This window comes from Triticum dicoccoides, chromosome 4B, assembly GCF_002162155.2.
Source record: "Triticum dicoccoides isolate Atlit2015 ecotype Zavitan chromosome 4B, WEW_v2.0, whole genome shotgun sequence".
Lineage (NCBI taxonomy): Eukaryota > Viridiplantae > Streptophyta > Magnoliopsida > Poales > Poaceae > Triticum > Triticum dicoccoides.
The window spans coordinates 630,652,535-630,666,146 of record NC_041387.1 but is presented as its reverse complement, the minus strand read 5'-3'; positions in this window follow the sequence as shown (position 1 = coordinate 630,666,146).

Here is a 13,612-nt window from a genome sequence, read left to right as displayed (position 1 = left end):
CGGCGACCTGACGGAGAACACTGTACACGGCTCAACTCGGCCACGCCCTGACGATCGACAAGACGGCGCACAGTCCCCCTAGGCACGCGGGGCCCGCACCTAGGGGAACCCGGCAAACCACAAGCCCACAAGCGGGACCCAGCCCGGTACTCCGGACACTGACAATATGGACCCACCGACTCAGCATATTACCATTGTAACCCTGGGTGGGTTGATCTATAAAACCCCCAGGAGCCCACCCCCACAAGGTACGGCAGAACATGCAATACGAGATAGACACGAGACACCTGTAAGAGAAACACAGGAAAGCATTGGACTAGCCACCACATAGCAACACCAGGGAGAAGGAGCAGCCCAAGCCTTGGCCAGCCTCCTTCCTCCTCCATACAGCTCCAGGAGCGACATTGTACTATCGATCATCCAACTAAACTCGGCAGGCTAGGGGTGTTATCTCTCCGGAGAGCCCCGAACCTGGGTATGTCCGGCGTCCCGCGCCCGCGCATATCAACATCACCTCTGGAGCCCACCAGTGCCCTCGAGCCTCCTCCTGTCTTTATCCATCCCTTGGCATCTGCCGTGCGCCCACCACGACAGTTGGCGCCCACCTTGGGGCAGCTCGAGGAGCTGACCAGGAGCATGCTTCAGACGGGGCCCTTCTCCTACTCCGACGAGTCCGTCGCTCTGGCGGACGACGTCATCGGCACACTCGCCGCCTCCTTCACCGTGCTGCGTCCGACGTGTTCGCGGTCGACGAGTACCCTAACGAGGTGCTCAACAACTCCGACTCTCCGCTCTCCCTCAGCGGCGGATTCACTGCCGGGGCGATGGACGCCCATGTGGAGGTCTTCGTCACCGGCGATGGCGCCTCTTCCTCGTCGAGCAAGGCGAGGAGGGTCGCCGAAGCCGCGGCCGCCACGGCACGGACTGAGCCGTCCAACCCGCTGCGCGCCGCGATGCAGAGCCTCCGCATCCCCATCGGCACCGACGTCGACGCCACCAACATCGCCGAAGCCCAAACCCAGCTCAAGGACAGGCGCCAGTAGATGCTGGACTTGTCCGAGACGCTGGCCGCCACCAGGCGTCGCCTGGAGGCCGCTCAGATGGAGCACGACGCCGCCCATGGATTCATGCCTGCTGCGGCCGAGCCAAGCCGGGCCGCCGATACTCGCGCCCGGGGAGGAGCGATCGGCCAGGCCTTTGGCGCCGTCTGGACCGTCTACGAGACCTCAGTCAAGAACATGCGCACTGCGGAGGCAGCCGTGGTCGACCTCGACCAACTCGCGGACGAGGAGCTCAAGGAGTGCATCGGGCAGATGTGCGAGCTCCTCCACACCGCCAACACCCAGCAGGATCGCCTCAACCAAGTCGCCAGGCCGGCGGGGTCCAGCTTCGCCCGCCTTGGCGGACCCGGCGAACTCCTGCACACGGCTTCCTCGCCGCCCAGCGAGGCGCACTCCAGCAAAGCCCGGACCCGGCGCAACCCGGCCGGCACCACCGGCGACGCTCTGGGCAACGGGCCCGCCCCGGAGACCCAGCGCGGACCTGACCAACATGGCCGGCGTCCGGCTCCAACCGACCCGGCCCCTTGGGGCCTGGCCGCCAGTCGACTCGGCCCACGCGCCATCAACGACGCTGACGCACGCCACCGCCTCGATCAGCTCGCTCGCTCCCTGGAGGTGGAGGAGAGTGGCGCTATCCGGCCGGCGTGCTTCGGCCCACGCATCCGGGAGGAGCCCCTCCCCAAGGGGTTCGTGCTACCCCGCGACACCCCCAAGTACAATGGGACCGTGAAGCCAGAAGACTGGCTCACCAACTACACCACGGCCATTGGCATCACTGGTGCCAATCGTCGTCTCGCCGTGCGCTACGCACCGCTCATGCTCCAGGGGTCGGCCCGCACATGGTTGAACATCCTGCCGATGGGCATCATCAATGCATGGGTCGATTTCGAGGAAGCCTTTGTCCGCAACTTCACGGGGACGTACAAGCAGCCCGGTCGCCCCAGCCAGCTCACCATGTGCGTGCAGGGGCCGATAGAGACCGGCCGCGAGTACCTCACATGCTGGACCGAGCTACGGAACAGCTGCGAGGGCATCCATGAAGTCGAGGCAATCCAATACTTCATCAGCGGGTGCCGAGACGGCACCCTCCTCAAGCACAAGCTCCTACGCTCCGAGCCGTCCACCATGGCCGCGCTCATGGTGACGGCGAACAAGTACGCCAACACCGACTCTGCCATGAAGATCCAGGTGGCACTGGATGAAGCCGGCAAGGCGAAGCCGGTTCCTCCACCGAAGCCGGCCGACGAAAGCAGCCGACAACAGCATCACCAGAACAACAAGCGCAAGGCCGACTAGCCAGCGCAACGTCACGACAACCGGCTCGTCGCGTCCGCTGAGCCCGCGGCAGACCCGGTAGCGAAGCACCGGCAGACCAACAAGATGGCATGGCAACCCACCATGAGCTTTGAAGAGATTCTCGACGCCCCATGCAAGCACCACAGTGGCCCAAGACCCTCCATGCACACGCTTCGGCAGTGCGCCATCACCAAGCGCATCATGAGGGGTGACGTCCCGCCTCCTTCGGCTCCAGCTCCGGCTTCGGCTCTAGGCGCAGGACAGCTGCCTCCGCCTCCACCGCCGCCTCCCGCCGGCGGCGTGATGCGGAACGACGCCTACCAGGACCAAAATGTGGCCTACGTCATCTTCACCAGCCTCGGCGACGACAAGCGCAGGTCGGATCGCCCGATCACCTGGACCCGGGAGGATCACCCGGCAGTCATGCCTAGTCCGGGTGGATACGCCCTCATCCTCAACCCTACCATCGTCGCGCGGCGTACATGCAAGTTCTCCCGAGTCCTCATCGACGGTGGCAGCAGCATCAACATCCTCTACCGTGACACAATGACCAAGCTCAGCCTCAAGGCCGAGGACCTGAGCCAACCCGGACAGTGTTCCACGGCATCATACCCGGCCTCTCCTGCTCGCTAATTGGCCGGGTCCGGCTCGATGTCCTGTTCGGCGACAACAACCACTTCCGACGCGAACCGGTCTGGTTCAAGGTGGTGGACCTGTCCAGCGCGTATCATGCATTGCTGGGCCGGCCCGCGCTCGCCAAGTTCATGGCGGTTCCCCACTACGCGTACCTGAAGATGAAGATGCCGGGTACCAAGGGCCTCATTACCGTCGCCGGCAACTACCGCAAGTCTCTGGAGTGCGCCCGAGACGGTGCCAAGTTGGCTGAGTTGCTGGTTGTTGCCGAGGAGCGGCGCCAGCTCGACCTGATCGTCGCCCTAGCTGGCGATCCCGACCCTGGACCCGGCCGATGAGGCCTCCTTCAAGCCCTCCAAGGAGACCAAGAAGGTGAAGCTCAACCCGGAAGACCCCAGCTGCAGCAAGTACGTTGTCGTAGGCGCCCGCCTTGACAGCAAATTGGAAGGCGAGCTCGTCGACTTCCTCCATGAGAATCGGGATATCTTTGCATGGACCCCCAAAGACATGTCGGGTATCCCGAGGTAGTACGCCGAGCACAAACTCCATGTCCGCAAGGACGCCAAGCCTGTCCGTCAACCCCTCCGTCGATTTTCTGAAGAGAAGAGAAGAACCATTGGTGAAGAGGTCGCCAAGCTTTTGGCGGCCGGCTTCATAATGGAAGTGTTTCACCCCGAGTGGCTGGCCAACCCAGTCCTCGTCCTGAAGAAGAACAAGACCTGGCGCATGTGTATCGACTACACCAGCCTCAACAAGGCCTGTCCCAAGGATCCGTTCGCTCTCCCGTGGATCGACCAAGTCATCGACTCAACCGTCGGGTGCGAACTCCTGTCCTTTCTGGATGCCTACTCCGGCTACCACCAGATCAAGCTGGACCCGGCCGATGCCCTGAAGACGTCCTTCATCACGCCCTTTGGGGCATACTGCTACATCACCATGTCGTTCGGCTTGAAGAATGCCGGCGCCACCTTCCAACGCTGCATGTAGAAATGCCTGCTACCGTAACTCGGCCGCAACATCCACGTGTACATGGACGATATCATGGTGAAGACTAAGCAGCACCTCACGCTCCTCGACGATTTGAACGAAACATTCGCCAACCTCCACGAATACAAGGTCAAGCTCAACCCGAAAAAGTGCGTCTTCGGCGTCCCGACCGGAAAGCTGCTCGACTTCCTCATCTCGGAACGCGGCATCGAGGCGAACCCAGAGAAGATCAAGGCGATCGAGCGCATGCGCAAGCTAGCTTGGCTACGCGATGTCCAGAAGTTCACTGGATGCCTAGCCTCGGTCAGCCGGTTTCTAAGCCGGCTGGGTGAGAAGGCGCTACCCCTATACCAGCTGATGAAGAAGACAAGCCCATTCGAGAGGAACGGCAAGGCGAACGAAGCTTTCTAAGACCTCAAGCGCATGCTGTCCACCGCACCAGTACTGGCCGCTCCGACCGACAAGGAGCCGCTGTTGCTCTACATAGCCGTGACCTCGCGGGCGGTCAGCACGGTGCTGGTGGTCGAGCGACTAGAGAAGGGCAAGATCCAGGCCATCCAGCGCCCGGTCTACTACCTGAGCAAGGCACTCTCCACCTCCAAGAAGAACTACCCACACTACCAGAAGATGTGTTACGGTGTGTGCACTACAAAAAAATACACTTCCGTGATGATACGTGTTTGTTACAGTAGGTCGCGTTTTCTGTCATGCATGTACATCCATGACAATTTATGACAGAATCAAGATAGTCATACCTGTGCTGTCATAGAAGTGTTCCATGACGTTACCAAAATTATCATCACGGAAGTGTCCACTTCCATGACGATAAATCGCGCGTCACAGAAGTGCTTTCGTCAAGGGTGACCGACACATGGCATCCACCATAACGACACATTGTTAAGCTATCGGGTCGGGTTTTGGATCCGATAACCCGTTAACAGCCCCGACCAATGGGGATTTTCCACGTGTAAAATCATCATTGGCTGGAGGAAACACTTGTCGGCTCATCGTTGGGACAGATGTCATCCACTCATTGGACATAAGGCGCCTATGATACGTCGACACGTGGCACGGCCCACCAGAGGCCCATTCATGTGAAAAGGCCGGCCCGTTTAACTTGGTCAAAATATGGTGGGCTGGCCCATGTAAAGCCTATTAACGGCCTGTTCGCATATAGCCCATTTACAGCCCGCTAACCCAAGGCCCGTTACGCCCTATCCGAATTAGGCCCAGTAGCATCATCTGGGCCATCCAATATGATTCCAGCCTGTTTTTACTTCTGGCCCATGTATGGCCCATGACGTCTTTCGGCCCATATGAGGCCCTATGTAACTCTTGGTCTATTAACGGCCCGTGGTGAAACTGGCCCGTAATGAACAGTGTATCACTTTACACCCATTAACGACCCGTGTTGAAACTGGCCCGTAATGAATAGTGTATCACTTTATACCCATTAACGGCCCGTTATTCCGTTGGGCCGTTTCCAGCCCATGTTATGTTTCGACCTTCTCACAGCACATTTATTCTTGGGCTCATTTCCAGCATTCGTTTACTTACGGCCCGTTACTATCATTTTCTGCTTGTGGGCCAAATTCAGCCCATGGTTACAGTCGGCCCGTTTGTGGTCCGTTAATACGCTGGGCCGTTTTCATAGCGTCATCAAATACGGCCTATTAACGATGGCCTATTATGGTCGGCCCATGAATGGACGATTCCAACTCTAGCCCGTTTACGGCCATATTGCGGCCTGTTATTGGCCCATGTTTGGCCAATCGATCATACGGCCCGTAGAAGGCCCATTGTTTCTACGACCCGTAGAAGGCCCACTGTTTCTACGGCCCGTAGAAGGCCCACTGTTTCTATGGCCCGTAGAGGGCCCACTGTTTCTACGGCCCGTAGGAGGCTCAGTGTCACTACAGTAAATATTAGCCCATGGTTATTGTGGCCTAGTTTTAAAAAATAGGTTATTGCAGCCACTAGCAAACCACGGAAAAAGAACTGTTATGACTAAGCAAACAAATAAACAAGACAACAAGGAAATAAATAAGCAAGCAACTTACGCTAGGCTATCACGGCTATCACACATATTACATCCACTGGGCATCAAAGTTTGCCACCAGTGCAAATAAACGCGCCGACAAAAGAATATACAAAACTAAGAGCACTTCAGAAGGCACTAGGCCAGGCCAGGTCGGGGCCCCCAAACAGCTGAAGAAGATGAGTAGACCTCAGTTGTGTCAACGATAGATGCATCAACACTAGATTTAAGGCATGATGGTGCACACGGCAGTCCTCTGACATCTTCATTGCATCTTTGACTTCAAGTTGGAGCTGAGCTGAAGCAAGCCTTTCCGCTTTAAGGTGAGACTGAAGAAGTCGAACTGATTGAGGCCGCGACTGCACAGAGGTTGTCTTACACCTGCTGGTGAGTAGCTTCAACTCACTGTCTTCATCAAGACAGGACCTTGGGGTCATCTTGCTGTCCTCAAGATGGTTTGGCTCACTATCTTCCCTAAAGTTCTGCCTGGCGTAAGAGATACGACTCTGAAAGAGAAACAAGGAGACACGTAACAGGTTTCACAATTATATAAGCAAATAAATGGATCTGTTCTGCATAAGGAACATGTTTTTACAACTACAATTTGAAACTGGTAGTTGTTGCAAACATCCAATCAGATGTAAACAGCAAAACAAACAGCAGTGGATGAAATGATGCCTATCCAAATCTATACTAGAACAAAGTTTGAAGGCTTGAGAAGGATGAACTTACATTACATGTTAACACGGGCTGGACAAAGCCCTTCTCCATGTTGATGGAAGGATAATTCAATAAATTCCCCAAAGAAAATTCTTTATAAGCGTTGCCATTATTCTACATTTTGCAAAGAGTAAATATAGATCAAATAGTATTGGAAGAAACAGAGAATAATGAAGCTCAGGTGTAGACTGATGATACATAATCAAATAGCAATTAATTAAGTACAACGTTACAAGGCAAAATGGAGAGAGGTACTGACAAGAGCAATGCAGAGCCCATTATTGTTTTGAGATTGTATGATCCTTTGAGCAAGGAGATTCATCTGAAATTAGTTTTCATACAAGAGAGAAGGTAAGGCACAAGCAGAAATTTAGGAGTTCAAATTTTGAATTGATATCATAGACAGTACCTGATGCTGGGCTCCCAGAAGTTCTAATAGGGGTTTGGCCACTGGAGTAGGGGTAAAGTGTGGTACAGTTGGGCCTCTGTTTTTTGTGGCTGCTGATCTATCTGATTTAACAGGTATCACTACCTTTTCCAAATACCTAGTTTGTACTCCTTGAGGATCTGCACTCACCCTCTTCCTTTTGGACATCTATTACGAAAGAACAACATTTGACTGGAAAAACATAGTGTGACGACACATGGATAGGGTACATAAAATGGATAGGTATGGCATATACTCATATATGATGCTTAAATTAAGCAGATGGTGTAATAAAGTGGAAGTAATGCAAGAGGTCAGATGCAAAATATGTGTGACCAATACAACTTTGCAAAGTTAGAGCAAGCACCTTGATGGGTGAATAAGATAGGCCATCCTCCACCATGCCAAGTTTGTTATCCAGTGGATCGTTCCACAATATTCCTCTCGTGCGCCCATTCTCATATTCATTTTGATAATGTTCAATATTTGACATGCATGAAAAGATAAAAACAAGTGAGATTTTCTTTGTAATGCAGAAGTGATTCTAATCCAATACTGCCTCCCTGTAAACCCCTTTGTGCTATCTCTACAATTCTTTTAAAAGATGCCATGCATGCTGTAATTTGTTGTGTGCATTAATGTAATGTGGCCTACTACTCAAAATATGAGAGCTCCAGAAGTGATGACACTTCGCAGATGACAGCTTCAACGTATAGTAAAGAAGAACAAGTCGACCTGACCTGACAGATTCAAAATATACTAAGGGAGAACAACTCGACCTGACCAGTCGACCGCAAGAGAAGAGTATCATCTTAAAGAAGAGCAGAAGAGCATGCAGATTGAAGATATTACAAGTCTTTCAATACAATGTCGGTTGGCCACCCATGATGAACCATAGCACACAGAGAAATACTATTCTTTCCGGTCTCTCCATATGTGGCTCACATGCATTTCGAAACTGAAGTAGGAACATTTAGCTAACCAATTAAACATCTCTCAGTTTTACTAATATCATCAATAATATCGGATATGAATTTGTACAACTAAACTTGTTTAGCTCGATGGGTGGAGCAGTGCTATTACAACACAAACCACGTAGGCTGATTGTGGTCATCATAAAATGGGGAAAACATAAGCATGGTGAGTACAGTGTTGACCGTGGCAGTGGGATGGCAGATCTGAAGGTGCAAACCGCGCAAAGGGTAGTTAGCAACCGATGTTTGCTTTGAAATAACAACTAAGATTTGGTATGGACAAGAAAGTACGGTCAACAAGTGACAAAGAAATGCAATTATGATGTCTCTCTATATGTCGCGACCAATTAAATGTGTCGGTTAACTAATATCAATATCATATCACAATCATATTTGAACAACTAAGCTTTCGAATTCTGAGTGCGTGTTGTTTAGCTTGAAGGGTGGAGTAATGCTAGTATGACAGAAAGCACCTACGCAGATCATAGTATAGTAGATAAAAGGGGAAAACCCTAAGCATCAAGAGAAAAATCAGGAAAGTGGAACTAGCTGGACCAGTGGGTGGCACACATGCTTTTCGAAACGAATATACGAACATTAGGTGACCAATTAAATGTTCTCTATTTTAGTGATATGAGCATCATATCAGATTCGTATTTCAACACGTAAGCTTTGGGTTGAGGTCTTGAGGAGCAGTGCTAGCACGACACGAAGCACCTACGATGATGGTAGTGAATATAAAGGGGGGAAACCATAAGCTTTATGAGTATAGTGCCCGTGCCATGGCGGATCTGAAGGTGCAAACCGGACAAAGCTACTTCGCAACCAATGTTTGCTTTCAACTAGCCACTACGATTTGGTACGGACAAGAAAAGTACAGTAAACAAATTACGATCTATTTTGCGGGTGAGATCAATAACTTAAGCACATATGGAAGAGTACCACCTCTCTTGCGACACTGTGTAGGCCTATCCTGATACGTTGAGGGTGCTACGGATGCGATGGCTGTCGGCGGCGGGGAAGAAGACTTTAGACGGCAGACGGCCGGGTCGGGGGATATATCCTGCGGCAACGGCAAGGTGGACGATGGCACCGATGAAGCGAGAGGAGGATATGAAAGGATCCTGGTCCAGCGCCGTGGATGAGAGATGTCCATCTCTTGAAGTGGACGACGGGTTAAGGGTAGCGGCTCCGGCAAGGTGGAGGATGGGGTGGCGGACGGAGGAGGCTGGCCGCAGTGCGGAGGTTGTCATGCCGCCGACGGTGTATGAATGGGGAAATGGGGGCGGGAGGGGGGTTATCTCAAACTTTGGGACACGCTTCTCTGAAATGGGGGAAAGTTACGAACTTATCCCCCATTGAAAATTTCGGACATCGCGTCGGTTGGGGATAGGACGGTAATCTCGCATCTCCCAAATATTTGTCGGTAACTATTTCAGGCGACGAGAGGGTGTTTTGCCGCCCACGGTTGGCGCCCACGGTGTATGAACGGGGCTGACAGGTAGGGCGGTTGTGTCACGTCTGATGTTAGTTACACATCTGCCCCTATATAAATATTAGCCTACATCAATTTCGGACGAGGAGAGTTTGTTTTGCCGCCCACCGTGTATGAATGGGGAAATGGAGGAAGAGACACATGTCTTTCGGGCGAGCTTGAATCAAATGTGTTTTGCCGCCCACGTTTGGCACCCACCGTGTCTGAATGGGCTCAGAGGCCGTCGTGTCACGTCTGATTGAAGTTACTAGTTTACCCCTATCAACAGTAGCGTAAATCTGGTCGATAAGGATGTCAAGCGTCAGGGGTAGACAGTAATTTCCATCTCGCAAACACTTGCTTCGGGCAGCCCACAAATTATAGTGGGTGTTTAGCCGCTTCATTCAAAACTTGGGAGAATTAGCATTCACATTTGCCCTGGGCCCCGGCAAACTAAATTCAAATCCAATTTGTATTCGATTACGAATATCCATAGATAATTATATGTTTTGTTATTTACTTCTTCAAAACCACAACCAAGACTTATTCCACCTTTATATATGATTATGATTTAGAAATGCCGTGATCTTTGAATTCAGTAGGTTGGATACACTCTAAGTCAAACAGTTATGTCATCCAATACAATATGCTCACACGAAAAACAGTTCACCTTATGTAAATCATACAAGTACTGAGGATTACCTCGCCTAAAAAATCCGGATCATTACAACACATGGACAACATAGGGGGTCTTGCAACATAATACATTCAGAGACATGACACAACATGCAAGTACAATAATCTAATAACAATTTCAACTGGTATCTAAAGAAGAACCGGGATTACCTTGGGCTTCAGATAGCAGAAACAGTAGGACCTCCTCCGTCTTCAAATGCAACATTCTTACTTCCTCCAATTCTTGGGTTGCTTGCATAATGCGTGCCACTAATTCCGTAATTTCCAGCCTCAAGATAAAGATTACCTCATTCATGCCAGCCACACCATCTCTTTCTGCCTCTAGTAGAGCCTCAAGCACTATAATATCTGTGCTCAGACTGCTCTCCGGCGGTGTTGCCTCTGAACTGCTACCATATGGTAACATGGATGGCGCGCTGCTTCCACAAATAGATTCTGGGGTTGTACATTGTGTCCTAGTGTGAACGGCATCCTGAAAGGTTTCCGCTGGACATAAATAAGAGATAGTTATCGTATGATCCAGGCAGTAAGCTTACATGGTAAACGACGGACGAATTATTGCCGAGCATGGCAAACTATATTTAAATGGTTCGAAGCAGCATGAGTCGAAAAGAAATTAAAATGGTAAGATGAAACTAGGGATGTAAGTGGCAAATAAACGACATCCGCCAGTCCCATCTAGTTAGTTTTTGCTACCTCCCTAGTTCATTTTCCTCAAAAACAAAAACTCTTTTGAACTATCATACCACTAGTGGACTTTAATCATGATTAAACGGGACCCAGTTGACATCCCTAGTTGAAGGGAGTGTACCACCACTATATTTAAGCTGCCAAGGCATCTAAGCAGTTGAAATAATCTGAGAAAGCACTTAACAGGGTGGCCTCATATAAACTATGAAGACAGTCTTGTGATGAAGTTGAGAGGAAAAGTTAAGGACTCAAATAAAATAGGCATGCATTTCTTTACGATAGTACAACAGGCACTGCTGACATATTGGCCAACTCAGGTATAGCGTAACAACAAACAAGCATTCAAATCAAGCAATACAGCAAAGCAGACAACTGAACTATTTGTAATTCAGTAGGATTACAGGTTGAGGGCACAAGCCAAGAAAGCAGCCCACTCGCATTACATTTCACAAGTACTAAAACACACTGGCTTACCATATGTTGCTGTGAAGCCTCGCTGCTGTTGCAATGTTCTTTGAAGATATCGTCAGCATCCCGTGGTTGCACATCTAGTTGTTGTAGTTTATTCTGCACCCTCTATTTAGGTAAAATTAATTTTAATCGCATGCACTGGTCCGAATTGATCATCAATGGTTCATCTAAACTAATGAAAGAAGGGTGTCTGCATACACGACAATATATCTGCTTCCCTCTATTTTTATGCTTGTTCGAGGTGCCAGCCCCAAAAGAACAAATATTTTGCTTGATGGGGTTGGCAGCTCCATAATTAATAGAAGCATCAAATTAATCATGAAACTTGGGAAGATCAAGAACACACAAACAAGTAATGAACAGAGGCTCAGAGCAGTGATGTAATAGCTAGCATCAGAAAATGTAGGGTAAAATGAACAAAAAGCAGCGGAACCACATGCTAGTTTGCTGATGTGTAATTAAGCATAGAGAACATTAAGCAGTCATATGGAACCAACATGTGGCATCAGAACAAAACTAAAGCATATTAACTATATGTGCACTGGTATGTAATTTAACACATGTAACATGCTCACTGCCGGAGTATGGCCGTACAGGTGCAAGCAGAATAACGCGTCTCATGAAAAACTGAATGATGCCCTGAAGAAATTCAAAGGTGCGGTGCTTATGCTAGGAAAGTGAACGTATGCGCCGGCCGTTGGATAATAGTACCTAATTCTCGGTGGCGTATGGGTATCGTTGTCATACTTGATAGCTAAGGATCGTCGATGGTGCTCGTGTTGTGTTGAGTTTGGGCCGACTGTCGTCGTCGCTGAAGCGGCTCCGGTGCTACGGTTGCGGCGCCTGTAGACATACAAGAAAGCTCATCTGTGGTAAGTGAACAGTTGCACGATAAAGAGAAAAAAAATGAAGGAATACAAATCAAAATAACCTGATGACGCTGCGGCATCGGTAAATCAGGGCCGGTGGAGTTGAATATGGCATCCGTGGAGCGGGTCCGGTGCAGTGGACGAAGGCTTCGGTGGACGCGTTGTACAGTGCTTTCTATGAGGCGGATCTGTTGCGGCGGACGAGGGCTTGTATGAAGGGCCGGCGAAGGGGCGGACGAGGGAGTCAGTGAAGGGCCTACGCTGTGGTGGACGAGGGCGCCGGTTAAGCAGATCCGGTGCGGTGGACCATGATGGCGGTCAAGGAGATCTGGAGCGGTGGACAAGCCAGTCGCTGAAGCGGCTCCGTTGAAGTGGTGAGTTGGCAGTTGGGGGTTCCAAGGTAGGGAAGGTAGATCCGGCGGGGTGTGAGGTCCACCGCTGTGGCGGAGGACTAGATTCGGCGGCTTGCCGTGGTTGGGGGGCTCGGGGAGGGGAAGGGGAGGGGCTCTGGGGAAGAATGTTGGGGGCAAAGAGGGGAAAACAATGGAGTTACCAAAGCAGCCCTTTTCCGTTCATGTGGCAGGGGTAAAACAGGAATATCGCATGGCTAAACTTTCGGGCGCGTGATATTTCGATGTCAGCAGGAAGTTTGAAAGCTTTTGGCGCCTAAAGTTATAAGTATTCTGCTCTCGTACGGCCGACTATGATATCATGGCCGACAATTTGTTTGTTTTGCACGCAAAAAATGTGCAAGTTTTGAAAATTAGTGTCTCCAACTCGAAACTTAGATTGTCCATTCAATTCAAATATGGATCATTGAGCTACTACAAGCAAATACCATCATACGATCCAATTCAAATGAAATTCCAAATGTGTTTATCCTAAATATGATGACAAAAGCAAAAATGTGTATGTGTATGAATAAAGTGGATGATTATAAAGTTTGAACATGCCCGTATGTGTATATCTCTAGGTTTGATATATGAATTTGAAATCACGAAATCCCAGCTTAAAAAATGTACCTCCATTTAAATGAATTACAAAAGCTAATGATGGAGTCAAATTCCGAAATTCCAATCTTAGGTTTGTAATTCTGGTACATCAAGGTATATCAGGCATGTTCAAAAGTATCGTTATCTCATAGTACAAACTGTGAAACAAATCGATCAACCATGAGTGCACAATATCTCAATCACGCTAAAGTCCCTCAAATATAGCACCTCACTCTTTACCTGAAGTCATCCCTCTACCCCCCCACACACACACGCATAGAGAA